Genomic DNA, 27,745 nt, shown 5'->3' with positions numbered 1-27,745 from the left:
CAGGTATGGAAATCTGCTGTCTTGCAGCCACCCAAGACAAGCCTCATAAGTAAGTTCCCTTGCTTATTAAACCTGCCACTACCAACCTAGAGTGGTCTGTCTCTTTCGGTGGTCTCTCCCTGTCCTCCAAGTATGGGGGGCTGGTTTCAGATTACACCTGGGAAGCTTCCCAGGAGGTTGAGACCCAACAGTAATCAACCACCATTCTGGGCATAAATATATTGCTGATAAATGTAAACGCATTATAAGAGTTTTTATTTGCTTACCCAGTTCAAGAGCAGTAAACTCTGTCCTCAGGAGTCAATCATACTATTAATAATTAAACAGACTTATATAAGCTATTAAAACTGCAAATATTACAGTTGATCATGTTCTCTTTTACCCAGAACAAATTCACTTCACTGCAAGCCAAAATATTGAAATAAGCTAATTGTCTTTTTTTGTTGCAGTGATGAATTTTGCATATATAATACCCAAATCACCTTATTTTTATACAGATCACTGCTTTCAAGAGATCAAAGGATTTTTTTTAAATGTAATTTTAGCAATGCTTGCAACACCCACTAAATTTGGTAGTAACTAATCATATTCTACTTTGCAGGATAGAAAATGCCAGTTGTAGAGCTAAAATAGACTGCCTTTCAGTGTTCTCTCTAACAAACATAACTTAATTGCCTCTTATTTCATTTCCTTAACTCTTTAGCATTCTGTATTACCCTGCGTAAATATGAGGCCTGGGATATTTTTTGAGAAAAATAAAATAATATAAATACAACATAACTTTGTAAATGGTTATTGAACTCAGCCACTCTAGGTACCTTTGTGAGTCCAGGATGCAGACGAGTTCCAGCTGCTGCTACCTTCAGCACCAGGTCTTGGGATATTGCCATCCTCTATAGTAAGAGATGCTGAAAGGTGACGAAGCAAACCACCCTGCTTCCCTGTTTAAAAAAAAAAAAAAAAAAAAAAAATTAACAAAATAAAACCTGAGTTTCTATTTTAAAATACTTCCTCTGTTATTTTTTAAATGGTCACTCTCTTACTCTTATCATTGAAATTAAGTTCCAAAAGGGAATCTCTTTGGGAAACAGTTGTACGAAAATCATTAGTAACACCCATTCGTGTTATCAGAAGTTGAACAACTAAGGAAAATGAAGAACATGTCACTTAACCAAGAAAAGGTTAACCAAGTTGCTGACACCTAGTCAATGCTATGTAATTTGTAGGTTATTACTACCAGTGGAACGTATATATATGACTATTTCACAATTTAGAAATTGAGCCATCTCAAATATAATTTATCATATAGAATTTTTAAGTGCATTTTGTCTTAGTAAAATGTGTTTGGAGCTATCGTGCAAAAGTTAGTTCTCTTTAACTCACATTTCAAAATTATAGAAGGAGCTAGTGTTAAGGTAGGGTTTATTTTCTGTTTAATAAAATTTAAAAAGTAAATGTCACCATTCAGTTGGGGTAGCCATCAAGGGCAAGAGAGAGAAAAATAGAGGGAGAGAATGCAAGCAAGCCAAACAGGTGTGTAGGATCCTGCCAACATGCTGTGCACCAGGCTGGTGGCCACTTGGAAGCTTGAGCCCCAACACTTTATTTTACAAAGGGTTTTTAAATGTGCACAACCAATAGATTTCCTAAGCATTTCAACTTTCAAGCCTAAAAAGATAAGAGTTAGAAGTAGTCTTTTATTAAAACTAAAAATAGCAACTAATAAAATATTAACAAGAACAAATCTATACTAAACACAAACAGCAATCTTTCATAACATAGGCAGCTGTCCATGAAAAGGAAAGTCAAGCAGAAAAGGAAAATTCATGAAAATCAACAATCGGTACTCCTGAGATCCTCTATACTAATATTTTGTAATTTGAAAGAAATGTTTCTTTTCCAAACTGTAACTTCATTACATATTGAGTTCATGTATGCAGCTTACAATAAATTAAAAGCCAAAAATCTTACAAGTTAGGCATTGTCCTTACTTTTAAAGACAATTAAATATTGAGATTTGAGTATTATTAAAGTTTCTATTTCTTAAGGTAGATAATGTGTAAAGCAAAAGCTAGTCTCTCTTTTGCACCTATTATGAACTAGGCCTTTTATCTACATCATCTTCAGTCTCCCAACTCCATAAATCAGTTAGTTCAACCACATTTCACAGCTGAGGAATCTGAAGCTCAGAGAGATTATGAAATTTGCCTCAGAATATAACAAATAAAATACGTAGGATTAGAGAATATATTTTTAAACTTGTATTGCTGTTTTTACTCAGGAAATATGTTACCTTATTTGCTTTTGTTCATCATTGGTCAACATAAAAACAGATTACAAATCCTCACAAATCTCTGATGGTGATTTTAATGACTAAAGTATCTCTATACAATAAGCATTATCGTTCTCTCCTTCTCTGAAAATCAAGAACTTGTGACATAGGAAGGTATACTAACTTTTCCAACATCACACTCTTAGTACATAACGGAGTCAGATTTAGCAACTAACACTGTAAACAAAATAGTAATACTTTTTATTTTCTTATAGCTAAAAACTTTTGTGGACATAATTTATTATTTCTTAAGGCAAATGTCTAGAAATGAAAATCCTTCTCAATATATGAGAATACTGAATTCCCATACCCACTCCACCTGGATATTTATATAATAACATGATGCATTATCATTACAATAAAATATTTGCCAGTTTGATAGGTAAAGATACCTCACTGTTTCCAAAAATAATATATAATTGAATATATTAATGCAAGATAAATATTAAGTAAAAACATGTAGTGTATAAAGAAGTTTATTGAGTTCCACAATGAGTTACAACATTTACTCCTCATAAAAACATTTGAGGAAGCTGATGTTCAAAGAGATAAAGTAATTCAGTGGGTCACATATCTAGTAAATGTCAAACCTGGAACTCAAACTTATGACTGTTCATCTTTGAATCCCAGACACTGAATCATTATGCTTTCTGAATTTTTTGATGACTGATAACATTGAAAATTTTCCTATGATTATTACCCAAATACATTTTAACTTATGATTTGCTAATGTGTGTCTCTTGACCATTTTTTTTTTCTAACATCTTTATTGGAGTATAATTGCTTTACAATGGTGTGTTAGTTTCTGCTGTATAACAAAGTGAATCAGCTATACATATACATATATCCCCATATCTCCTCCCTCTTGTGTCTCCCTCCCACCCTCCCTATCCCACCCCTCTAGGTGGTCACAAAGCACCGAGCTGATCTCCCTGTGCTATGCGGCTGCTTCCCACTAGCTATCTATTTTACATCTGGTAGTGTATATATGTCGATGCCACTCTCTCACGTGAACATTTTTCATTTGAATGTTTGAATTCTTATTGATTGGCAATACTGCTTATGCATGAAAATTAAATTGCAGCATATGTTACAAATGTACTTCCTATTTTTTCATTTTCATTTTAAAACAGTTAATGGTGTTTTCTGGCATATAAACATTTTAGAGTTTCACATTGTCAAAACTAGTGCTATGTTTTCTAATGGTGCACCTTTATTGTTACGATAATAAGATTATACAAACATACTCCATAATTTCATTCTAGTAGGTTTATGATTTAGCTTTTTACCTTAAATTATTTATCTGAAATTTATTTTGATATATAGCATGTAGCAGTGACCTCATTTAAAAAATAATTTCCCATCTGTTCTAATATATTACACTGAGTACATCATCTTTTCTCTTTTGTTCTGTTTACAGTTTTGTCTATTCTAGCACCAGCGATGTTTTATTTGCTGTATTTTAAAAATACCTTGTGTTATCTACTAAGGAAAGTTGTATCTAATTAATAATTTATTTCAAAATGTTTTTTTCCATTCTATTCTTTGTAATCATTCCAGATTGTTCTTTCTTAAGAACTTACAAAAAAATTTCCCGTTAGCATTTTCATTCAAAACTTTAAAATATATATTAATTTTGAAAGAATTGAAAACTTTAATCAAGACAACTTTTGCAAATACTATATACTTCATACTATTTTTACATTCATCGCTCTTAGTAAAATATTATCTTTTCCATTATATATGTAGTGCCTGTTTTCTACTAGGCTTATACATTTTTCATGCTTTCAATATTATTTAAGACTTGTACACTGTTTTTGTTTTGTTTTGTTGGTTCTTTTAAGCAGATTGCCTCACAAACTCATAACTCACAGTCTTCTTTTTTTTCTCTTTCTTTCTTTCCTTCTTTCCTTCCTCCTTTCCTTCCATTGTCTCATCTTTCTTTTGCAATTTTCTTTGAAGAAAGAACCTAAAGACAATGGTTATTATTTATAGTAATAAAACTTGTTTCTTTTTCTTGCCTTATTGAATTGCCTGAAGCTTTGTACTACATGTTAATCATGGGGACTTCCTTGCCCATCATTCTAATGTAAGGAAAAATTGACCAACTCTACTGGTACCATCACTGTTGGAAAACTATATAGTTCTTTCTTAAGGGTTGACATGCAATTCCCATAATTAAGTGCAACCTCCCTTTTGGCTTTCAGAAATTTTATCTTGCTTATAGTTCTGACAATAAAAAATAACATTCTTACCCTCTTGTTCTTGAATGGGAGATGGCAAATAGTTAATAGGCAAAAGGAAAGAACAGACTCATAAACTGGCAAATACATAGGAAAATATTTCTATGGTATTTATGAAATGCCGCTTAGTGGAAAATCCAAAATTATTAGTTCCTAGAACTACCTTGAATTTTAAATATTAGACATTACTAGCTTTCATTTACATTATCACTGTCATATGAATGAATTTGCAAAAAAAAAAAAAAAACCCAAAAAACCTGTAGTATTTTCTAAGAGTTTCTGTGGCTTGTATTTACCAAAGTGCTCAAAATAGTGCTAGGTAAACATTAAATATTAGTGATGACATCAGACATTTTTCTATTCTTTATAGATTTATTGAAAATTATTTCACATTTACTTCACTATTTTATGATACTAAATTTTGATTTGAAATGGATATGCTTTATTATATTAAGAGTTTTAATTTTTAATAACTGCATGCTGAAGATTTATTGGGACTTACTCTGATAACTAAAAGGATTTTCTTCTTTAACCTATGGATGTGATGCTAAGATTTTATAACATTCAATCATTATAGAATCCCTTAAACGAATGTTATCTGGTCTAGGGCAGTATTTTTTAGCATATTGCTGGGATCAATTTGACACTAATTTATTTAAGATCATTGCACTCCAATTTTTAAATAAAACTGAGCTCTGCTTTATTTTTGTGCTCTGTTTTTAGGCTTTGGCAGTATCCTGCAAGCCTTGAAAATAAATTGGAGAGATTTCTCCTTCTGACCATGATGAGGTAACAGGTACCATATTTGTCCTCCCACTGTAGACAAGTACAAAACAAACAAAACCAACAAATAAGCAAAAATTTCCACACATTGAATCATAAAGAGTGAAGGATTGTAATTCCTGAGAGGAAGAAAAAGGCTGACATTCTGCCTGGAGGAACTTTCTGGACCTTAAGACCTGAAGGGTAAACTCAACCAAAGCATGGTCATCTCACTGAGTTGAGGAGGCAAAGATCAGAGTTTAAAAATGTTGTGACAGATGGAATTTGTGGGCTAGTGTCTAAAAGATTAAGAATCTATACAGAGAAAAAGCTGTAGAAATATGCATATGATTTTCTTTAACTTTTGTCAAATACCCAAGCTCCATTTGGCTACTTTTGCCAAATACCAAAGGATACACCAGGCTGGGCAAGAAACTACTAGAGATGCATAAGCTGAGCACTTGCTAGAGTCAATACACCGCTGAGATATAGTTGAGATACCAGCAGCCAAAGTGGAGAGAGCTTGTTGAACATCCAGGGCTTCCAGTAAAGGACCCACAAGGAAAAACTTTCCAGGGTTATAGTCTCACAGTCATGGCAATTCTAGGCTCATCATAACAAAACTTAAAAACAGGGCTTCCCTGGTGGCGCAGTGGTTGAGAGTCTGCCTGCCAATGCAGGAGACACGGGTTCGAGCCCTGGTCTGGGAAGATCCCACATGCCGCGGAGCAACTGGGCCCGTGAGCCACAATTACTGAGCCTGCGCGTCTGGAGCCTGTGCTCCGCAACAAGAGAGGCCACGATAGTGAGAGGCCCGCGCACCGCAATGAAGAGTGGCCCCCACTTGCCACAACTGGAGAAAGCCCTCGCACAGAAATGAAGACCCAACATAGCCAGAAATATAAAAATAAATAAATAAAAAATTTAAAAAAAAACTTAAAAACATACTTCAAAAAGACCAAGCTAATTCTTAAGTAACTTAACTGTCTACCGAAATAACAACATTCATTAAGTTGAGAACTGAATCCAGATACTAAACAATGTAAGAATCAGTAGGTTCAGTATCCAACCAAAAATTAACTAGACATGTAAAAGAAGCAGGAAAATGTGACCAATAAATGGGAGAAGAGAAATCTTCGAAATGTGAGAGACAATAGGATTAGCGGACAAGGACTTTGATACAATTTTGAAAAAGATGTAAAAAGTTAGAGAAATTTCAACACATGATTTCAAGATTTACTATAAAGTTTCAGTAATCGATACAGTGGCATTTGCATGAGGATAGATAAACAGATCAACGAGACAGAGTGGAAAATTCAGAAATATACCCAAGTATAATAGTCAGTTGATTTTTCAAAACAGGTGCTGAAATAAATCACTGGAGAAAGGATAGTCTTTTCAACGAATGGTTATAGGAGAAATGGATTTCTATATGCTGAAAGAAGGCACCTGACCTTTACAGGCTAACATATTCCCAAATAAACTAAAAACAAATATATATATACATAACAAATGTATTGAAATATATATAAAGAACATTTAGAACTCAATACTAAGACAGCAAACAAAACATTTATTTTAAAAATAGACAAAATAATGAACAGCTTACAAAATAAGATAAATGAATGGCCAATATGCATATGTAATGGAGATATATAAAGTAAAAACAAAATGAGGCATACCACATACCTATTAGACTAAATAAAGTTAGAAAGACTTAGCAAGGATGTGAAACAACTGAAACTCTCAAAAGTTGCTGGCAAAAAGTGTAAAATGGTGTGACTATTCAAAAAACATTTGGACTTTTTCCTATGAGATTAAAGAAGCATATACTATACCCTTCAACAATTCCACTTGTGGCATTTACAAACAAATGAGAAGAGCAATATATTCATAGGTGAGAAAAAGACTTTTAAAAGAATAGGACACTTTTTTGTTAATTTGTAAAATAAAAAAAAAGAAGTTATAAGGAAATAGATGACTGTCTAAAGAATAAAAATTTACAAAATATTTGTAAAGGAGGAAATAAATCTATCAGAGAAAATTGAATAATGCGAAAAGCAACTACCCCAATGTGGTTGCCTAAGCCCATGTTTTTCCCAGTGAGTCTCCCAGGCTTTCAAGAAACAAATCATTTCATTTCCTTGTTATATACAGTTGTTTTTTCTTAGCATAGGAAAAGAGAGTTTCCTAATTTATTTATTTTTAAGCAACTTATTGAAGTATAATTTACCTACAAAAAAATCTTAACTGTAGTTCAATGAATACTGACAAATAATTAGACCCTATGCAATTTCCACCATTAACATATATAATATTGGCATCACCCAAAATGTACCCTTGTGCCTTTTTACAGTTAATTCTACTTCACACCCAGTCCAAAAAATTGCTGATAAGCTTTCTGTCAAATAGGTTAGTTTCCTCTTTCTTCAATTTCATATAAATGGAATTATACAGTATGTACAGTTACATGTCTGGCATCTATTACTCACTATATAGTTTGATATCCATCTATGTTGTGCTTTAGAGAAGATGTGTGAATATCCATAATCTCTGATTTGAGTGTGATAAGAACTTGATTTTTTAAAACAAATAAATAACATAAATAACGCAGTAAAGATGGTTACAATGTGGTAGGCAACTCTGTCTTGTGAAAAGTCCTCTTTCAAGGCACTGGCAACTGTCAAGTAGTGTCTCCTTCGAAAGGTTTAAAAGCAAAGCCTGTCAGACAGAAGGCACTGGCTTGAGTGTCCTTTTGATTTCATAATATATCACACTCCCCTTATACAGTTTATTCAGTTGAGCATTTAGGAAAAGCAAGTAGGTTATAGAAAGATATATCAAAGTCAGAATGAGAGGAAAAACAGAAAGGAGCAGGTTGAAAGGGAATACAGAGAGAAGAGATCTGAACTGTTCCTCCTTTAGGGGTGACCTCATATTGATTCTCTCTTGTAACACAAGCTTCCTTTTACTCTCGTGAGTGACAGCTCTCAAAAATGGCTTTTAGGTGAAGGAAGAAAAATGTCTGGAACAATGAAATCTTCTGATTGAACTAGAGTTACATTTTGGCATTTCAATGTAAAGCTGGCACAGTGCATACTCCCTATGAAAACGGTGGTCGGCATGAATTCTAACTCAATCACCATTAGTCTTCATTTTCTCCTTTACTTGATTGCTTTCAAAATGTGGAAGTGAGATACCTTCCTCTTCATCAAATACATGTCAAATACTTACAAAATGTATAAGATACTCCATATTTAAGATCTAGTTCAACTTCTAATTACAATTCAGGTGATTTAGGAAGATACATTGAAAGATGTATAATCTTTCTCGGGATTGTGTTCTACCTTCAATTTTTTTTCTGCTTTGAACTTCAGAGAGACAGGCTACAGAAATATATCAGTAATTATAATATCTACAATTAAAGCAACACCTAGAGATCCTGCCCTTCCAATCTGTAACATTTTTTTTGAAAATTTTTCTTTGAAAAATTGCTTTTAAAAGTAATGAATAGATACATCTTAATATCAAGAAACCTTTTCTACATGAACCAAAAATACATTAATGATAGATTTATTTAGGTCATGTTAAACTTGTTTCTAATGTTAATAATGGTTACATATTTGGAAAAGTTTCTCAAGGAGTTTTCTTAACCTGGTTGTGGTTTAAAATATTACACTTTTGCATATTTTGAGATGGTTTAATAGGTCTGCTTAGGAGCAGAAAAATGAGCTAGATGACTCTATGATAACACCCAGGCTTTCTCACTCTTGTCTCAATTACGACGTGAACTTTGCATATGTGCAAGATGAATTCTTGCCATTATTAATTTAATGTTAAGATCAGTGAATGCATATGGCATATATCTGAAAGGTATTGCTTCAAATTAGAGTCAATCATCTAAGAGCCATAGGGTTTGCACAGGTGAACTAATCACACACTATACTTAGTCTATATGTTATATATTTTGTAAGTAAAAATCATTTGTTGTAAGGGCTTGCTTAGTTTGTGGATCTTCACAAATGCAATTTAAAGGGTTTTTTTAAACCTTAGAGTGGTTATTCTAATATAACAATAGAAATCTGTTTAGTTAATATATAAAATAATATTTGAATAAATTGGTATTTAAGAGAATAAATAATGTTTTAAAGTTTCACTAATTTGGGCTAATTTAAGCCACATTGTTACCAAAGCAATATCTATACTGTAAATGAAGCCAAGAATTAAGCAGTTTTATTATATATTCAATGATTATGTATAATCAGCAAAAATTTTTGAGGAAGACCATCAATGTTCTTTTTTATATGTAGCTTTTGTTATATTAACCTTTTGATTTACCATTTCTGTTTCTCTTCATTTGTTCTGTGGATTCAAGTTACCACATGGAGTCATTTTCTTAGCTCAATATTTGCTCCCAACCACCATTTTTGCACTGTTATTGGCAAATATATTCCATTTCTACATGATACAGGCTCAACAAAACATTATATACACATTGTTTTATTCAATTGCTTTTTTATATCAATTAAGAAAGGGGGAAAATGTGCACTTATACTGTCTTTTATAATTACTTAATTACTACTACTGGTGCTATCTGTAACACCTGTAATGCTTCCAGCCTGAAGAATTTCCTTTGGTATTTCTTTTCAGCTAGTAACAAATCTTGATTTTTGTTGTTGTTTTTCTTTGAGCACTTTGAATATGTTAACCCACTGCTTTCTAGCCTTCATTCTTTCTGATGAGGAGTCAGTTAATTTTATTGAGGTTCCCTTGTAAGTGATGAGTCATTTTTCTTTTACTGTTTTCAAGATTTTACTGCCTTGTCTTTGGCTTTTGATATTTTAATTATGATGTGTCTGTTTGTATATCTCCTTGCATTTATCTTTCTTGGAGTCTATTGAGCTTCCTGGATTTGTAGAGTGTTGTTCTACAACAAAGTTTGGACGTTTTCAGCCAACATTTCTTTATTTTTTTCTGTTTCTTTCTTGCTCCTCTACCTCTGATATTCCCATTACTCATATGCTGGTATGCTTAGTGGTATTCACATTTCTCTGAAATTTTGTTTCTTTTTCTTTTTTCTCCTCTTCTTCAGCTTGTATGATTCCTATTGATCTATTTTCAAGTTCACTAATTCAAGCCCACAGATCTACTTTTGAGCCCTTCTGGTGCATTTTTCATCTCAGTTATTGCACTCTTCAATTGTAGAATTTACATTTGGTTCTTTTTTAATAAATAATTTCTATCTTGTTATTGTCAGAATACTTTTCTTATTTAATCATGTTTTCCTATATTTCTTTGAATATGTTTATAATGTCTACTTTGAAGTCTTTTTTTTTTTCTGTTAAATGCTAAATTGGGATACTCTCACAAACAGTTTCTGTTGCATGTTGATTTTTTTTCTGGTGTATGAGTCACACTTTCTTATTTCTTTGGATGTCCCAGAAATGTTGTTGGAAACTGGATATTTTAGATACTATATTGTAGCAACTCTGGTATTGCCCCCTTGCTCCAGGCTTATTATTTTTATTTGCTTGTTTATTGATTTAGGGTCCGGCTGGATTATTTTAGTTAAGTCTATTTCATTCCATCTTTATTAAGCCTTTGATGTTGCAACTAAGGGGCACCCTGAGTCAATTTGGGAATAACGATTGTTTTTGCAGGGCTTTCTTTAACTGTCTCTCTCTTTGAACAGCGTTGAGATCCATTAATTGCTGTTGAGATCCACTGAGATCCTCCACTGTTGAGATCCATTAATTGTGAGCTGACTGCTTTATCATTTTCAACAGTGATCTGGGTCACAGATTGTTTTACAGACTCTTCCAATCAAATTCAGGTTCCTTTGAAAGAATGGTTACAGAGGTCAGTATTTGAGATTTGTTCTGACTCCAGGAAGTCTCCTCCAAGCTGTTTCTCTTTCCCAGGTTCTCTCTGGCAAATGAGCCAGCCAAATTTAGCCTATATCTTTAATGAATTTATGAGTCTCTTTCCAATTTCCTTTCACCACATCCTCTACTCTTTTTGATAGCGTATTTAGGCTTCAATTTCTCCACACCTTATTGCAAAAGTAGTTTGTTATTTTTGGAAGAGACCAAGAGCTATCTCTTCTATGATTTTCTTTTTCCTCTACAGCAGTGGGTGCTAGGCAAAAAAATGGAGCCCTCCCCCCACCTCTTCCCTAGAAATTAGACTCAGTTATTTGTAGGGCAGCATGAGAAAGACTGACATCCTGACCCTCCAGGGAAAGTAGACCTCCAACTGGGAGGTGAGAGTAGAGGCAGTCTTGAGTTATTGGCTGCTACTAATCTCTCGTAGAGTTTCCATCTGGTTGAGCTGGGAAAGGGGAAGGAGGGAGCAGTCTTTGTTCAAATACTATAGCCTCTCACTGCTATTATGGAACTTCAGTAGATTTTTAAAAATAAATACTTCTTTACTGGCTATAGCCTTTAGCACCATTTCCAGAGATTTTAATGGTTGTGTTTTGTTTTGTTTTCACTTATTCCACTGGGAAGTGGGTCCACAGAGCTCATCATGCAATCATGCCAGTGACTGTTCTTTAATAAATAAATTTTCTTTTCTTTTCTTTTTTTATTACCTTTACTCTTTTGGGTAATAGCCTCAAATGTCTCTTTTACTTGGCCTTTTGAAAAAAAAAACTATAGCATAAGAGTTGATTGTCATCACTCATGCAGACTACATCGTTAATTCCATCTTCTTTTTTATCTGAAATAACACATTAAATGATTATATTAATCAAGAATATTAAATAGCTTTATAAGCACCACCAACAACATCACTAAGAAATAAATGGTTAGCATGCAGTACTGTTCTTGTTTTAGAGGTTCATAGAGGCAAATATGCTTCTAATAAATGTTTAACAGTCTTCATTAAGTGCTCTTAGAACATTAAAATCATCTAAAATTGCTACAATAATTAGTCTTCTAAACAGCAGAGTGAGCACAAGTAGGATTGATCACTTGCCCAGATTTAACAATGTGGCACCCAAAATTTTGATGAGTCTCACTAAAAACAGATGCCACCGTCATATACTCTTTTTAAGTATAGAACAATAATGTCAAGAAAATTTCAATTCTTGGGTGCTTTTATTCTTTCAGACAATATCATATCAAACATTAGATGAAATATTTCAGCCCAAGAACATGTAAAGAATCAACACACTACTAGAGAAAAGTATTTTTCTGTAGCTAACATGGCATGAAAAGCACAGAAATAAAATAACAATCTAAGCTGGCATTGTTAGTGTTGCACTCACTTGGATGATTATGGGCTTTTGAGAGATGGACATATTTTGACCATTTCAATCAGAGAAGATACGGTCAATTGACTCATAGAAGGACTAGAAATGGAGGTTGATTCTTCTGTTCTATTTATACCAAACTATAAGAGGACAAAGCCATTTATGACTTATCTTCAGAGTTTTAAGGTTATTTTATGGGCATTTGAGTTGCAAATTGTCTATTATCATGGAACTTAATTGAGGCTACTATTGCAAAAAACGTTTAAAATTTCATGTAGAAAGAGAGATAAAGTTGCAATCAAAACAAATTTCTCTGATATTGGCCATCTATTTCCTGAAGTAAAATGAATTTAGAAATCTCTTTGCTTATAGTGAACTAATGCCAATTAGTCCCGTAGTAATAATGTAAGTTCATATTATCTTCGAGGCTGAAGTAATTTAGAAGAAAACATCGAAAGTCCAATGAATTCTGATAATATTCCTTCACTAATGACTTAGATGTGCACCAATGACTCTCAAGGAAATGGTGCAGAGCAATTTTCTGCACCTACAATATATCATATAGAATACTCTTTAACATATTACCCAATCTTATTTGCTATTGGTGTGAATCTGAGTCTTTGCACTTTTTGTGAATTAAAATTTTATTCATCTGAAAAAAATAAACCTCAGCATCTCTTCTGAGAGATGTTTGAGTCTCCTTTGGGTACATCTTGTTATTTATAGCATCTCACTTATGACCTTTAAAAATTGGAATAATTGTCTTGAGAAATTATTTTCTCTAGCAGCTAAAAGAACTAGTTTTTACCCCCTATCATGTACAAATTAACCATCTCTTTGAAATCAGGTAATGATTTTTTAAATGTGCAATTTAAAATTTCAAACCATATTACCACTTTCCTCCCAGAAGCTTCACTGTCAGTGACTTAGTAAAACCATCATTAATCACAAGATAAGCTACAGTCATGTGGTGATTGTAATTTGGTCCCACGGAACCAAAGACAAATGATATGGAATACCATTAGCAATGATATCTTTAATGTAGACATTCATCATGGACTCAGGTTCACTTGATGTGACTTTGGGATAAAAATAGGGGGAAATTACCTAGCTGTTGAAGATTCTATTGCTATTAAATCATAATTTTGACAAAATTGTACAAAATAAGAGTGTAGATTTTGTGCTTCCCGTTTTACACTCTTAAAAGACAAAATTGCAGGGGGCTTTGAAGAAACCAGATGCAGTGCAATTAGAATAGTGAATACTGATTAGCTGTTATCTATCTAATTGCTAATAATAGAATCTGAGGTTTTGGCAAGCTATTTATAGAAGTCACAAGGCTGCTCCAGTTCATCAGAACAGGTAAGCTGCTAACAGAGGCTAAGAAGGAGACACACACACACACACACACACACACACACACACAGTCTTTGATCAGTGACACATTTTATTGGTCATAAACTTCCTGAATATATTGCATTATAATCCCCTAAAGCAATAGAATACAATTTTTAGGAAGAGTTACTTGTTATCTAACTTAAGTACTATCCAGTGGTCACATTTAAGAAGCTATTTATGTTTGCAAAGACCTACACAATTATTATTAAATGCTTTCCCTGTAGGAAATCCATGAGGTGAACTGAATGCAGAATCAAAAGTGTGATTGCATTCACAACTGGGAATAAATATTGACCATATCCTGCAGCCTTCTCCTAAAGAATATATAAGTTGAGCTTTAATTCTTCATGGAGAAAAAAAATAAAATCTGCTACTTCAGGAATAAATTCAGGCAATACTACTGTGTATTTTATTTCATTTATTTTGATTGTTTCTGCCTTTGAGACCTACTGTGTAGCTTGCTCTACTACACCTGTCTCTGCTCCTATAAATTTATTTTCGTCCTGGCATTCTTTAGTTGAGTGATTCAATCACACTCTATGCTCCCACTGATTACAGGTAATTCTGTGCTCAGATGGAGTTGATCTACTATTAAACCACAACATCTCTGTAGAGTCAGGTTTAAGATCTGGTCCACCAAATCTTTTCCTCTTTGAGAGATAAATTCAGTAAAAGAAATTAGAATGACTCTAACACTTTACTGCCTTGAAAATTTTAAAATACATCTATTTTTGTGGTTAAGAAAGTGTCCCAACCTTGTAATTGTGTTCATGCTGTATAGAAATATATATATATATGTAATATATAAATACATAATTTATCTTTAAGTTTCTATGGATCTGTGGATCAGCATTTAGTTTAATTTTATCTACATTTTGCCTGCTGATTTCTTGGTTTGAGGGAACATTCTTTTGTTCTTGGGAATCCTGAAGATTAAATGCTATATTTGCTTGAACATATGTCTTGCAATTGGGTCTATGATAAAGTTCTTAGCAACATGAAAAGGTAGTTTCAAACATCTACACTACAAACAATATGAACCTTTTATAAATTGTAGAAAAATCCCTATGGCAAAGGAAATTTGAGTTTGAAGGTGCCTAATTTAGAATTCCCTTAAAGAATCTGGCTTCTGCAATAACATAAAAGATTAGCTCCTACAAGCCAGAAGATTCTAGTGGTAAGTATAACAGTTTAGAATCTGCAGACTGATTATAGACATGCTAGATTTTATGAATTTGAGAAAATATTTAATTTATACAACAGATATTTTTGGGCACTATATTATTTTGTTAGGGCTGCTGTAACAAAGTACCACATACTAGGTGGCTTAAACAAGAGAAATTTATTTCTCACCATTCTGGAAGCTAGAAGTCCAAGAGCAAGGTGTCATCAGGGTTGATTTCTTCTGAGGATTCTCTCTTTAGCTTGTAGATAGTCACCTCCTGCTGTGTCCTCATATGATCTTTCCTCTGTATGCAGGCATTCTCATATCTTCCTCTATTCAGGAGCACCAATGGTGTCTCTCTGTGTGTCCAAATTTCCTCTTCTTAAAAAGACACTAGTCAAATTGGACTAGGGGCCACACTAATGACCTCATTTTTATCCCATCACCTTTTTTAAAGGCCCTATCTCCAAATACAGTCACATTCCGATGTACTGGGGGTTAGGGCTTCAATGTGTAAATGTGGAAGTGGGTGGGGCACAATTCAGCCTATAACAGGCACCTCAGTTGAGCATTGGGAATATAGCACTGAATGAAACAGACAAGAATCACTGCTATCCTGAAACTTATATTATTCTGCATAATGTCTCTGAATTCTCAGTTTCCTCATCTGTAAAACAACGTTATAGATGTTGCTGGATTATGTCAGATAATGGTAGAGAGAATTTACAATAGTTAATTAGCCATAGGAAGTCTCAACAAATCATCATGAGAATTGTGATGATAAAACCTGTTGATAAACATTGGCAGAAAATCTTCACACACCCTCTCCAGCAATTCCAAATGAGTTGGTTGCCTTCAGGCAATGACAGGATTGCTACTCAAGTGCATTACACATAGGACATATGTATTATTTCACAAGTCTTACTAAATTATTTGCCTTCATTAGTATTACAGTTATAGGAGTCACTGAGTTTCTGTGAGTGATATGAGGATATTTCATCTGATTAGATACTTAAATTCCTCTTTGTTTCTTCTTGAAGGGATTTTATATTTCTAGTTGTACAGGTTTAGTTCATCATGTTTGGGTCCAAGGTAGAATGGTACTGACCCCTTCTGGTTAACTCTATTACAAATTCTTCATGAATGTATTTTCAATTTGTGATATCTCACTTCAAACAATTCCTTCAACATTGATACCTTCAGTGATTTCCTGCTTAAGAGGTTTTTCCCTTGACTCCTTATGCATATCCATTTATTCAACAAAAATATATATCTTACCTACAATATATAGGCATTGTTCTCAGCTTTGGAGATACAGAATTAAACAAAATAGACAAAAATCTCTAACTTAATGTAGCTTATATTTAAGTGTTGATGAGTAGAAGTTTTTCTGTGGAAGATTTTCTGTGGGTTTATACCCACTACTCTTAATCAATATCAACCACTGTTGTAATTTAGAAGAAGATATGATAGTCTCAACTGCAAAGTACAGTATAACAGCATATTTACACTTTTTACATAAACTTTTATCCTTGAGTCATAATCTAAAAATTAAGCACTATTGCAAATATAGGTTTTTTCCAGAATCATCTTGCTTTAGACATTTGAACATGATAAAATATCTTAAATTTACTCTTAGATAATTATCAAGTCACTTTATGCTAAATTGTAGCAAGTATATCTTTTAAATATTATTTATTTTCTACTTCTGTTTAAGGTTGTCCCTGCCATTATCTTAGTTCAATCAACTGTCATTTCTTATATGCGTTACTGCAAGTTTTCAGTATTTTTCTGTTATAATAGATTCTACACACTACACAAAAGATGTCTTTCTGTTTCAAACTTGTCAGATGATTTTCACTTCTCATGACCGCCCACATCATACTACAGTTTTATAAAAGATAAATAAGAGGAACTTCCAGTTCCTCAAACATGACAATCTGCAACCTCAATACTCAACTTTCTTTCAAAAAAAAATCCATTGGAATCCATTGATGGAATCTTTTTCCTCTTTTCAATTTTTGATGGTGGGGGGAGTGGTTTCTGGCTCTCCCTCTCTCTCTAGACTTACTACATTGTTTGCTAATAAAGGTGGGGATCCTGTCTTATCCTTCTTTATATGTGCAGTTTCTAGCACAATTCCTACCTCCCCTTTGTTTTATGTAAATGACTTTTTGAGCCATATTTTGCATAGCATATAATTCATTCTTTTCAAATATACAATTCAATGATTTTAATAAATACATTGTTGTTTAAATGTGAAGCCATCACAATAAATCTATTTTAGAACAATTTAGCACCCTAAAACAAAGTTCTGTTTGTGCACACTTGCTGTTTATCCTTCCTCTTCCCTGCCTCCATCTGGGTGACTACTAATGTACTTGCTATCTTTATAGCTTTGTGGGGTTTTTCTTTTGATATTTGTATAAGTTGAATCATAAAATATATGGTTTTTTGGATTCTTTCACTAAAATGTTTTTGAAGTTCATTCATGTAACAGAAAATATCCATAGATTGTTTCTTTTTTATGAATATTATTCTATTATATATTAGAAACTTTATCATACACAGTACATAAAATGAAAAATATGTATAATCATTTTGTCAGTCCCTGCTTGGCTGGGGTTGTCTTAATTTCTCAGTTATTCATGAAGGATAATTTTATAAGATATAGAATTCTTGGCTGAAAGTCTTTTTCTTTCTTTTCCTTTCCTACTGCCTCCTGGCCACCATGATTTCAGATGAATTAGTTGCTGATTTTATACAGGATCCTTGTATATGATGACTCATTTTTCTCTTGATACCTTTAAACTTTTCTCTTCATCTTTGAGTTTCATTAGATTTACTAAGAAGTATGTAATTAGCAGGGGTCTCTTTGAGGTTATTCTATTTAGATTTTGTTGAGCTTCTAGTATATTTAGATTAAATGTCATTAAATTTGGGAACATTTCATTCCTTATTTCTTCAAATATTTTTTCTTCTGATTTACCACTGTTCTCTTCTTCTGGTTCTTTATTCATATGTTGCCATGCTTGATGTTGTCCCTCACATCTATTAAGCTCTGCTAATTTTTCTTTGCTCTCTTTGTTCTCTCTGTTCCTCAGTCTAGATTATCTTCATTGTTCTATGTTCAACTTCATAGTTTTGTTTTTCTGCCAGCTCAAATTTGTTAAGTACCTCTAGAATATTTTTCATTTAAGTTATTGTACTGTTCACTTCCAGAATCTCTATTTTATACTTTAATTTTACCACAATAAAAATCATTATTTTTATTATTATTATTTTTCAATAAATTTTTGACATTCTCCATTTGATGAAACATAGTTGCCATACTTTAATTCTGTAAACATAGTTTTATTTAGTTGATCATCTTAAGAAGAACAAGACCAAGTTATACATTGTCTATATAAAATCCACTGCAAATAGAAAGGTACAGATAGGTTAAAATTAAAGGAAGGCGTAAGGATAACATCAATGAAAAGAAAGCTGGAGTAATTATATTAATTTCATAAAAAGCAGACAAGAATAAAAAAATTCTCATTGATTAAGAGGGGCATTACATGATGATAAAGAAATCTATTCCTTAAAAAACATAACAATCCATAATGTGTATGCACCTAACAACAGAGCATCAAAATACATGAGGCAAAAACTGACAGAACTGCACTGCAAGGAGAAATAAACAAATCTACAATAATAATTGGAGACTTCAACACCCCTCAGTCAGTAATTGATAGATCAAGCAGGCAGGAAATCAATGAGGAGGTAGATGAACTGAACTGCACAAATCAATCAACTTTATCTAATTGATATTTATGGAATACTCCATCCAACAAGAGCAGAATATACATTCTTCTCCACTTCACTTGAAACATTCATCAATGTAAACAATATTCTGGGCCATAAAATACACCTTAATAAATTAAAAAAAAAAAGAAATCTCATGAAGTATATTCTCATATCACAGTGGAATTAAAGTAGATATCAATAACATATAGATAACTGAAAATTTCTTTTAATATTTGGAAATAAAAAATATACTTATAAGTAGCAGATGGGTCAAAAAGTAATCCCAAGAGAAATAAAAAATAATTTGATCTAAACAAAAATGAAAATACATGCTATCAAAAATTGTGGGGTGCATCAAAAGCAATGCTTAGAGGGAAATTTATAGTATTAAATGCATATATTAGAAAAGAAGAAAGATCTAAAATTAATAACTTAAGCTTCCACTTTAGGAATGTAGAGAAAAAACAGATGAAGCCTACACCAAGCAGAAGAAAGGGAATAATAAAAATTAGAACTGAGATCAACAAATTAGAAAACAACACACAAAACAACAAAACAAAAGCTGGTTATTTGGAAAAATCAATAAAATTAGGAAATATCTAGCCAGGTTAATAAAGAAAAAACGAGAGAAGACAAAAATGATCAATATCAGAAATGAAAGAGGGATGATCAGACCGACTCATATTTATGGCATTTATTCTATGACTTATTACATGACCAAGTGAGATTTAATTCAACTATACAAGTCTGGCTCAAAATTTTAAAAATCATCAAATTTAATAAACCATATGTACATGCTAAAGAAATATCATATGATCAGTTTAACTGACTCACAAAAAGCATTTGACAAAATCCAACAGACATTCAGGATAAAAATTCTCAGCAAACTAGTAATAGAGTGGAACTTCCTCGACTTAATAATGAACATTTACAATAGACTTACAGCTGTTATTGTACTTAATGGTGAGAGATTAGACACTTATTCTCTTAAGATCAGGAACAAAGCAAGGATGTCCTCTCTCACCACTCCAATTCAGTATCATACTAGAAGTTGTAGCTTGTGCAATAAGAAAAAAAATAAAATGTACACTGATTAGAAAGGAAAAAATAAAATTGTCTTTTTACACAAATGACATGATTATTTATATAGACAACACCAAAGAATCTACATAAGACCTCCTGGAACTAATGAGCAACTATTGCAAGTTTATAGGTAACAACCTCAGTACTCCCAAAATCAATAGCTTATTGGTATTGACAAATTAATTCTAAAAGATTCAAGGATTTAGATGTCCACATATTGGGAGTAGAAGGGGTTTTTATTCTGTCTAAGACACAACCTAGTTAAAAATGGGCAAATGATCTGATAGACATGAAGAGATTCTAAACCTCATTTGGCATTAGGGAAGTGCAAATAACAACAATAAGATACCATTACACACCTATTAGAATGGCTGAAATTAAAAAACAAAAAACAAAAAACGACAAAACCAATTACTAGTAAGGATATGTAGTGACAGGAGCTCTCATTCACTGTTGGTGGGGTACAAAATGGCACAGCTGTTTTTTTTAACATCTTTATTGAAATATAATTGCTCTACAATGGTGTTTTAGTTTCTGCTTTATAACAAAGTGAATCAGCCATACATATACATCTATCCCCATATCTCTTCCCTCTTGCGTATCCCTCTCACCCTCCCTATCCCATCTCTCTAGGTGGTCACAAAGCACTGAGCTGATCTCCCTGTGCTATGTGGCTGCTTCCCACTAGCTATCGATTTTACATTTGGTAGTATATATATGTCACTGCTAATCTCTCACTTCATCTCAGTTTACCCTTCCCCCTCCCCATGTCCTCAAGTCCATTCTCTACATCTGCATCTTTATTCCTGTGCTGCCCCTAGGTTCTTCAGAACAATTTTTTCTTTTTTAAAATTCCATATATATGTGTAACCATACAGTATTTGTTTTTCTCTTTCTGACTTACTTCACTCTGTATAACAGACTCCTAGGTCCATCCACCTCACTACAAACAACTCAATTTCGTTCCTTTTTATGGCTGAGTAATATTTCATTGTATATATGTGCCACATCTTCTTTATCTATTCATCTGTTGATGGACACTTAGATTGCTTCCATGTTCTGGTTATTGTAAATCAGAGCTGCAATGAACATTGTGGTACATGACTCTTTCTGAATTATGGTTTTCTCAGGGTATATGCCCAGTAGTGGGATTGCTGGGTCATATGGTAGTTCTATTTTTAGTTTTTTAAGAAACCTCCATACTGTTCTCCATAGTGGCTATATCAATTTACATTCCCACCAACAGTGCAAGAGGGTTCCCTTTTCTCCACACCCAATCCAGCATTTAATGTTTGTAGAGTTTTTGATGATGGCCATTCCGACCGGTGTGAGGTGATACCTCATTGTAGTTTTGATTTGCATTTCTCTAATGATTAGTGATGTTGAGCATCCTTTCATGTGTTGGTGATCTGTATATCTTCTTTGGAGAAATGTCTATTTAGGTCTTCTGCCCATTTTTGGATTAGGTTGTTCGTTTTTTGATATTGAGCTGTATGAGCTGCTTGTAAATTTTGGAGATTAATCCTTTGTCAGTTGCTTCGTCTGTAAATATTTTCTCCCATTCTGAGGGTTGTCTTTTCATCTTGTTTATGGTTTCCTTTGCTGTGCAAAAGCTTTGAAGTTTCATTAGGTCCCATTTGTTTTTGTTTTCATTTCCATTTCTCTAGGAGGTGGGTCAAAAAGGATCTTGCTGTGATTTATGTCATAGAGCATTCTGCCTATTTTTTCCTCTAAGAGTTTTATAGTGTCTGGCCTTACAGTTAGGTCTTTAATCCATTTTGAGTTTATTTTTGTGTATGGTGTTAGGGAATGTTCTAATTTCATTCTTTTACATCTAGCTGTCCAGTTTTCCCAGCACCACTTATTGAAGAGGCTGTCTTTTTGCTATTGTATATTCTTGCCTCCTTTATAAAATACAAGGTGACCATATGGGCACAGCTGTTTTGAAAACAGTTAGGCATTTCTTACAAAGATAAACATAGTCTTACCATAACAATTACTCTCCAAGATATCTACCCAAATTATCTGAAAATGTATGTGCACACAAAAACCTATGTGTGGGTGTTTATAGCAGCTATATTCATAATTGCCAAACTGGAAGCATGCAAGACAACCTTCAGTAGTTGAATTAAAACAAACTGTGACATGACATACCATGGAACACTCTCCAGTGATAAAAAGTCTAAATGAAAGAAGCCAGTCTGAAAAGCTGCATAGTATATGATTCTATTCATATGCTATCCCAGAAAAGGAAAAACCATGGAGAAGATAAACAATTTAGTGGTTTCTTTTAAATTTTTGCCCAGGCTCGTGTCTGCCCCAACTGTACTCACAGTCTTAGGTGATGTTGTTAGAGCAAAATGCCATTGTCTTCAGTAATTCTTGGGAGTAGGTGCTTTTTTTGTTGATGCTTTTGTTTTTGTTTTTCAGAGCTAAGCTCCAAGTTAAACCAAATTGCTTCAAAGCTCTGAGAATGGAGGTTTTCCTAAAGCTTTTTGTTTTGTCAAACTATAGGTTGTACTCTGGGATGAGGTTTTCAACAGAGCTCCCCAAAAGAGATTAGTCATCTCTGTTGGCTATAAATCTGCTGGCTTTCATTCCCACTATGCCACTGATTTAGGAAGTGAGAAAGGAGGGGAGTAGCCCCAAGTTAAAGTGCTGCAGTCCCCGCTGTTCTTACTGTGGTTCAGTAGCATATCTTGAGTAGATGCTTTTCATTTATTCATTTATTCTGTGAAATTTGGTTAATTTCCAGAGTTCTGAAATTGTTGGCTTTTACTATTTTGTCAGTATTTTCATTGCTTTTTGGGGAGAGCAGGTTCACTGAGATTCTCACCCCCCACCCTCCATTCCAGAAGACAATCTCTCGAAGGAATAGATCTGATTGCTCCATATGTGAATGTGCTAGCTGGAGGAGAATAACGAAAGCAGCTAGGGAGTACTGGCACAGTAAATTGAAATCAGACTCTGGAAGGGGGACGGCAGTTAAGTGGCAGTATTGAAAGTTTAGATTTTTGTCCCATGAATAAGGGGAAATCCATCAATATTTTGATTAGAGGAATAACCTGGAAAAATAAGATTTGTAAAATGTATTCTTCTCTGTAGATGAATTGTTGAAGAATGCTTTGATGCAGAAAGATTAGGTTTTATTTCTATCTGGGAATAACATGCAAAGTCATGAGTTAGTGGGGTCAATAGAAATGTAAAGAACTGAAAGAAAGATGTTTTAAGAAATACTTGATGAAATTTTGAGATTGGTGAATATGAGAGATAAAAGGCTAAAATCAGAGGTGTTTTAAGTTTTTAAGTCTGAGTTTGGAGAAATTGATCCATTAGTGGAAATCAGAGATTAATGTTAAGAAAAAAAAAATTAATAGTTTCCTTAACTATTGATGGAATGTGTAATATGAAATTTCCAGACAAAATGTTGGTGACATGCACCTAGAATTCAGTTTTGAGATTGAAGTTTGCTGATACAGATTTGCAGATAAATATAAGTGTAAAATTTGAAACTGTAAAAATAGAAAGGACATTTCCAAGAAAGAGACGTGGAATTTACAGAGAAGGTTCATACAGAAAACACGGTTCTGAGGTGAAAATAGAGTCTATGGAAACATAGATTGTTGACAATTTGCTGAGCTCTATCAAAGAGTTGATGATTTACTGGAAGGATGTCACTTTGAAATAGTTACTATAGTTGGACCCAGGAAAAAAACAATTGGCTAAGCAAAGTGAGAGAAATGTGTAGTAGAGATCAGACATAATTTTCAAAATTTACACAATTTAAAACATCCTAGTGTTACCTTGGATTGGATCATGAAACAGAAAGAAGGACAATAATGACAGAACTGGTGACATCCAAAAAATGTCTGGAGTTTAGTTAATAATAATAATATTAAGAGTAATAACAATAGTAATAATAGAGAGAATAACATTGTTGCTTTGTCCCTCTAGAAGATAGTCACCTGTCTGCTATGGAGAATGAGAATAAATACAATCAAGACTATACTGATGTGTCAATGAACTACTTGGTGTTAACAAATTTAAGACAGTTTTTCATTTGAGTTCTCATATTATTTTCTTTTCTTGTAGGTGGAGATGTGACATATAGTGAAGGAAGAATTGAAATTACTTTAGCTCTGAAGAATCAGAGTTAAATGTTTAACAGGGCATGCATGGTTAAAATTTTTTATTTCTGTAGAATGAATTAGTCACTTTATTTGTGTTTATTTTATATTTTATAATAACATTGCATATAAATTTCTGAGTTGTAATTATGGAGCAGAAATTACTAATTTTACTAGGGAAGTAGTGTTTTTGATGTCATCATTTGACATACAACTAGAATCAAAACATAAAATCACATATAAGCTTGGTTTGATTCTATTTTTAATCAGGGTAGTAAACTATCCAATAATTTTTCATTTACATTCAATTTGCTGTCAGTTGTATCTGCTCACAATTTTTCCTTACAATATTTGTGTTTTCTGCAGATTATCACCTTGTTATAGATACGACATTTTCTTACACACAGTGTAACGTGTTACTGTTACTGAAACAACAAACTATTCTCAAGTTCTGACTAACGTAATTCAACGTAAACTCTCTGTTCCATTGTATCATCAACATGGTATCTTATGTGTTTAGGAAACAATATCGTTAGTAATATTGACATCAACTTTAAAAATACTAATCAAATATTCTCTTCCCCTCACTTCATGATCAGAGGATCTACCTATTATATGTTATAACCTCCTTTAAGCACATATTTATTTTCCCCAAATAAGAAAATAAAGAACAATGTTGGTCTCATTTCATTGCTTATATTTGTTGTTTACTGTCTTCTAAACTTCCTTATGAATTAAACCTTTACAAATGATTGACTATTAAAAGGAATTATAATAATGTCACCCTGAAAGTTTTATAATCTAACAATAATAGAAAGAACTAAACACAGGTTCCTACATATATGCTCTTTTTGTCTTTTAAATTCTTGAGATATAATTTCTGGAATTTGTATTTTTACAACTTGCTAGATGTACAGGACAAAAATAGTCTGCCTCTGTGGAGAAAACTTCTGCCAAAGACTTTTTTTGTTTTATCTTTATGATGAATGCAAATTCTCCATTAAAAAGCAGATTTTTCATTTCAAATGTTGAATGATACTTAAAATAATCCAGTTGGTTATAATTAGATGCTGAGGAAGGAAAAAGACACACACATGAGAATATTTTCTGGTTCTATAGCAATTTCACTTGATTGCAAAATAAAACTGTGTTAGTCACTTATATGAAAAGCCAAATAAATCTTGATGTTAATCTGAGTAATGCTGCTTTCTTCAAAAATGCAAAGTATTAAACACACTTTTTTAATAACATCATTGCATATTAAATTAATCCAGCCTTGTTTATAGACAATGGAAAAAATTGCTTATTAGTATGACAGTTTTGTTCCCACTATGATCTACCCATTTTCTTATTTTACTCCAAATATTACTTGTCTTAAAAGATGCTTTTTGGAAACTCGGGGGCTAATTTAATCAAAGACAAGTATTAAGTTCTCCAGATGTTTTTTGTTAGATGTAACTATAGCTATCCCATTACATTATCTATCTAGCTCTTTTACTGAAGATTTTTGAGTTCTCCTCTCATTGAAGGAAAACTTTACATAAAACCCAATGTATAACTCCCAGATAAAAATGTTGATTTCTTAAAAAACATTTATTGTGTACCTATTGCAACCAAGCCTTGAATAGAACAAAACAAAACAAAACAAATAAACAAACCAAAAAAACTAGTGACAGTGTTGTTTAATGGGTAGAAAATTAATTTTTATCTTCAAACCAATTGAATACTATGACAGTTAGATCAGTATTTTTCCAAGTATGATTCATGGATGAACCTCATTCAGAACCACCTGGACGTGTTTGTTAAAAATGTTTGCTATGGCTTTATACTTGATCCAATAAATCAGGGTACTTAAATTTTAAAAAGCTACCAAGAATACTGTTGTATGCACGAAAGTATACGTACCACTGAGTCATAAGGCAAGCTAGATTGTAGATATTCTGCATTTAAGCCAGTTTTCTCATCACAGGCATTTATAATTGTTTTGATAATATTCTTCTTCGGTGAAACTCCTGAGAAGGTTAGTTGTGCCTCATCAGTCACCTCCCCAAGCTCCCCACACATCCAGTGCTTAATTCTTGTACTAACACATTTCATCACAATATTGCCTATGAAATTTTTTTGCAGACAAAATATTCCAATTGAATTATTTTTCTGTTTAAGTATTAAGCAATGCCATATTTTATCTGCATTATAACCAAGACCTGTTTTATATATAACAAAGAGCTTTTTTGTTTGTTTTAAAATACATTTGTCTACTTTCAACCAAATTCATCAGTCAAGACCCGGAACTTAATTTGCAAGGCCCAGTGTAAAATAAATATGTGAGACTGCTTGTTTATAAATTATTATGCATTTCTAAGTGATGGCAACAGAGCATTAAACCAAGTATGAGACCCTATGAAATCTCATTGGTTGCATGCCCATGAAGCTGTCTCTGCCAAGGGAACATTCATATGTCTTCTACTAGTGAATAGCCAAAATATTGTTTGACCAAATTAAAAAAACAAAAAAAAAGGAAAAAGAAAGTGAAGGCTTCTTGTTCAAAAAAAGGAAAAAAAAAGTGAAGGCTATTTGTACACTTACTATTTATGGTGATTTAACATTTGAACATTTTTAAAAAAAGTAAGTGTAAAATTATATAATGCTATCCTGAAGCTGTATTAATCTTAAAGAACTATTTCTTGAATAAAGCCACTTATGACACTTGATTTCTTCAGTAGATTGCTTATTTTTAAGTGAATTACCCATCTTTTCAATATCTCTTTATTCACCTCCAAACCTATTCTGACCAAATGAATCTAGACTTTAGAATAGTGCTCCCATATAATAAATATTTAATTTGGTAGAAAATAGAAACAATAGAAGATGTCCAGGTAGGTCTTCAGCTGCCAGTTAAGATAGGGCTAAATATCTCAGGCTTGGGGTTCAATCTTTTAATGGAAATAGATTAAATATTTGTAAAACAATAATATTAATGCAATGTGGCCAAATAAAGTGGTATTTAGCATATAGTTTCCTGCTTTTCACTTCTTGCCATTATAAACACATTTTTAAAATTCCAATATTTCTAAATACACATTCCTCTCATATGTTGCACATGGAGACATTTAAATAACTATGTAGTATGGGTAAAATGTAATAACCTTTAAGATCTCTGCCAGCTGGAACTGAAATGAACCTTCAAAATCATTGTTTTCCCTTTTCTGAAGGACTCCCTGAGGATTACATTGAAAACAATTCTGTCTTCCTGTCTAACACAGTTCATGCATCAACTCCAACCTACAATGACACCGAAGAATTCCTGCAGTGTATTACCCTGAATGATACACAATGTATGTTCAGAAGACAACTTTAGCGTTCATGTTCTACATATACAACATATATGTTGAAATCTAGATCTTACTGACATTTACCAATATAAGCTACAATGGAGAAAAGCTTAGGAAAATATGCCTATTAGACATGGCTAAATATATGACTACAGGTAATAAAATTACAACTTAGTAGCTCCAACATTTGCATCAAAAACTAACTGTGCCATATTGGGTCACATTTTAGAATGGAAATGGACAGCATATTGTGATATTT

At 32.9% G+C, this 27,745-nt stretch overlaps 2 long non-coding RNA genes across 2 annotated transcripts in view; both read right to left on the bottom strand.

Annotated features, from left to right (window-relative positions):
- LOC309666972 overlaps nucleotides 1–5,964 on the bottom strand; it is an 85,665-nt gene extending 79,701 nt beyond the window's left edge. Inside the window, exon 1 of the long non-coding RNA XR_014267436.1 lies at nucleotides 819–5,964. This is a non-coding gene — a long non-coding RNA (uncharacterized lncRNA). The remainder of the gene's footprint in view (nucleotides 1–818) is intronic.
- The window catches only part of LOC309667006, a 1,642,277-nt gene that overhangs the window by 320,880 nt on the left and 1,293,652 nt on the right, over nucleotides 1–27,745 (bottom strand). The window lies entirely within an intron of this gene.

Source organism: Balaenoptera physalus (assembly GCF_965194825.1).
Source record: "Balaenoptera physalus genome assembly, chromosome: 9".
Taxonomy (NCBI): Eukaryota; Metazoa; Chordata; class Mammalia; order Artiodactyla; family Balaenopteridae; genus Balaenoptera; species Balaenoptera physalus.
The sequence above is the reverse complement of the archived record's forward strand: the minus strand, read 5'-3'. Positions and strand labels throughout refer to the sequence as shown.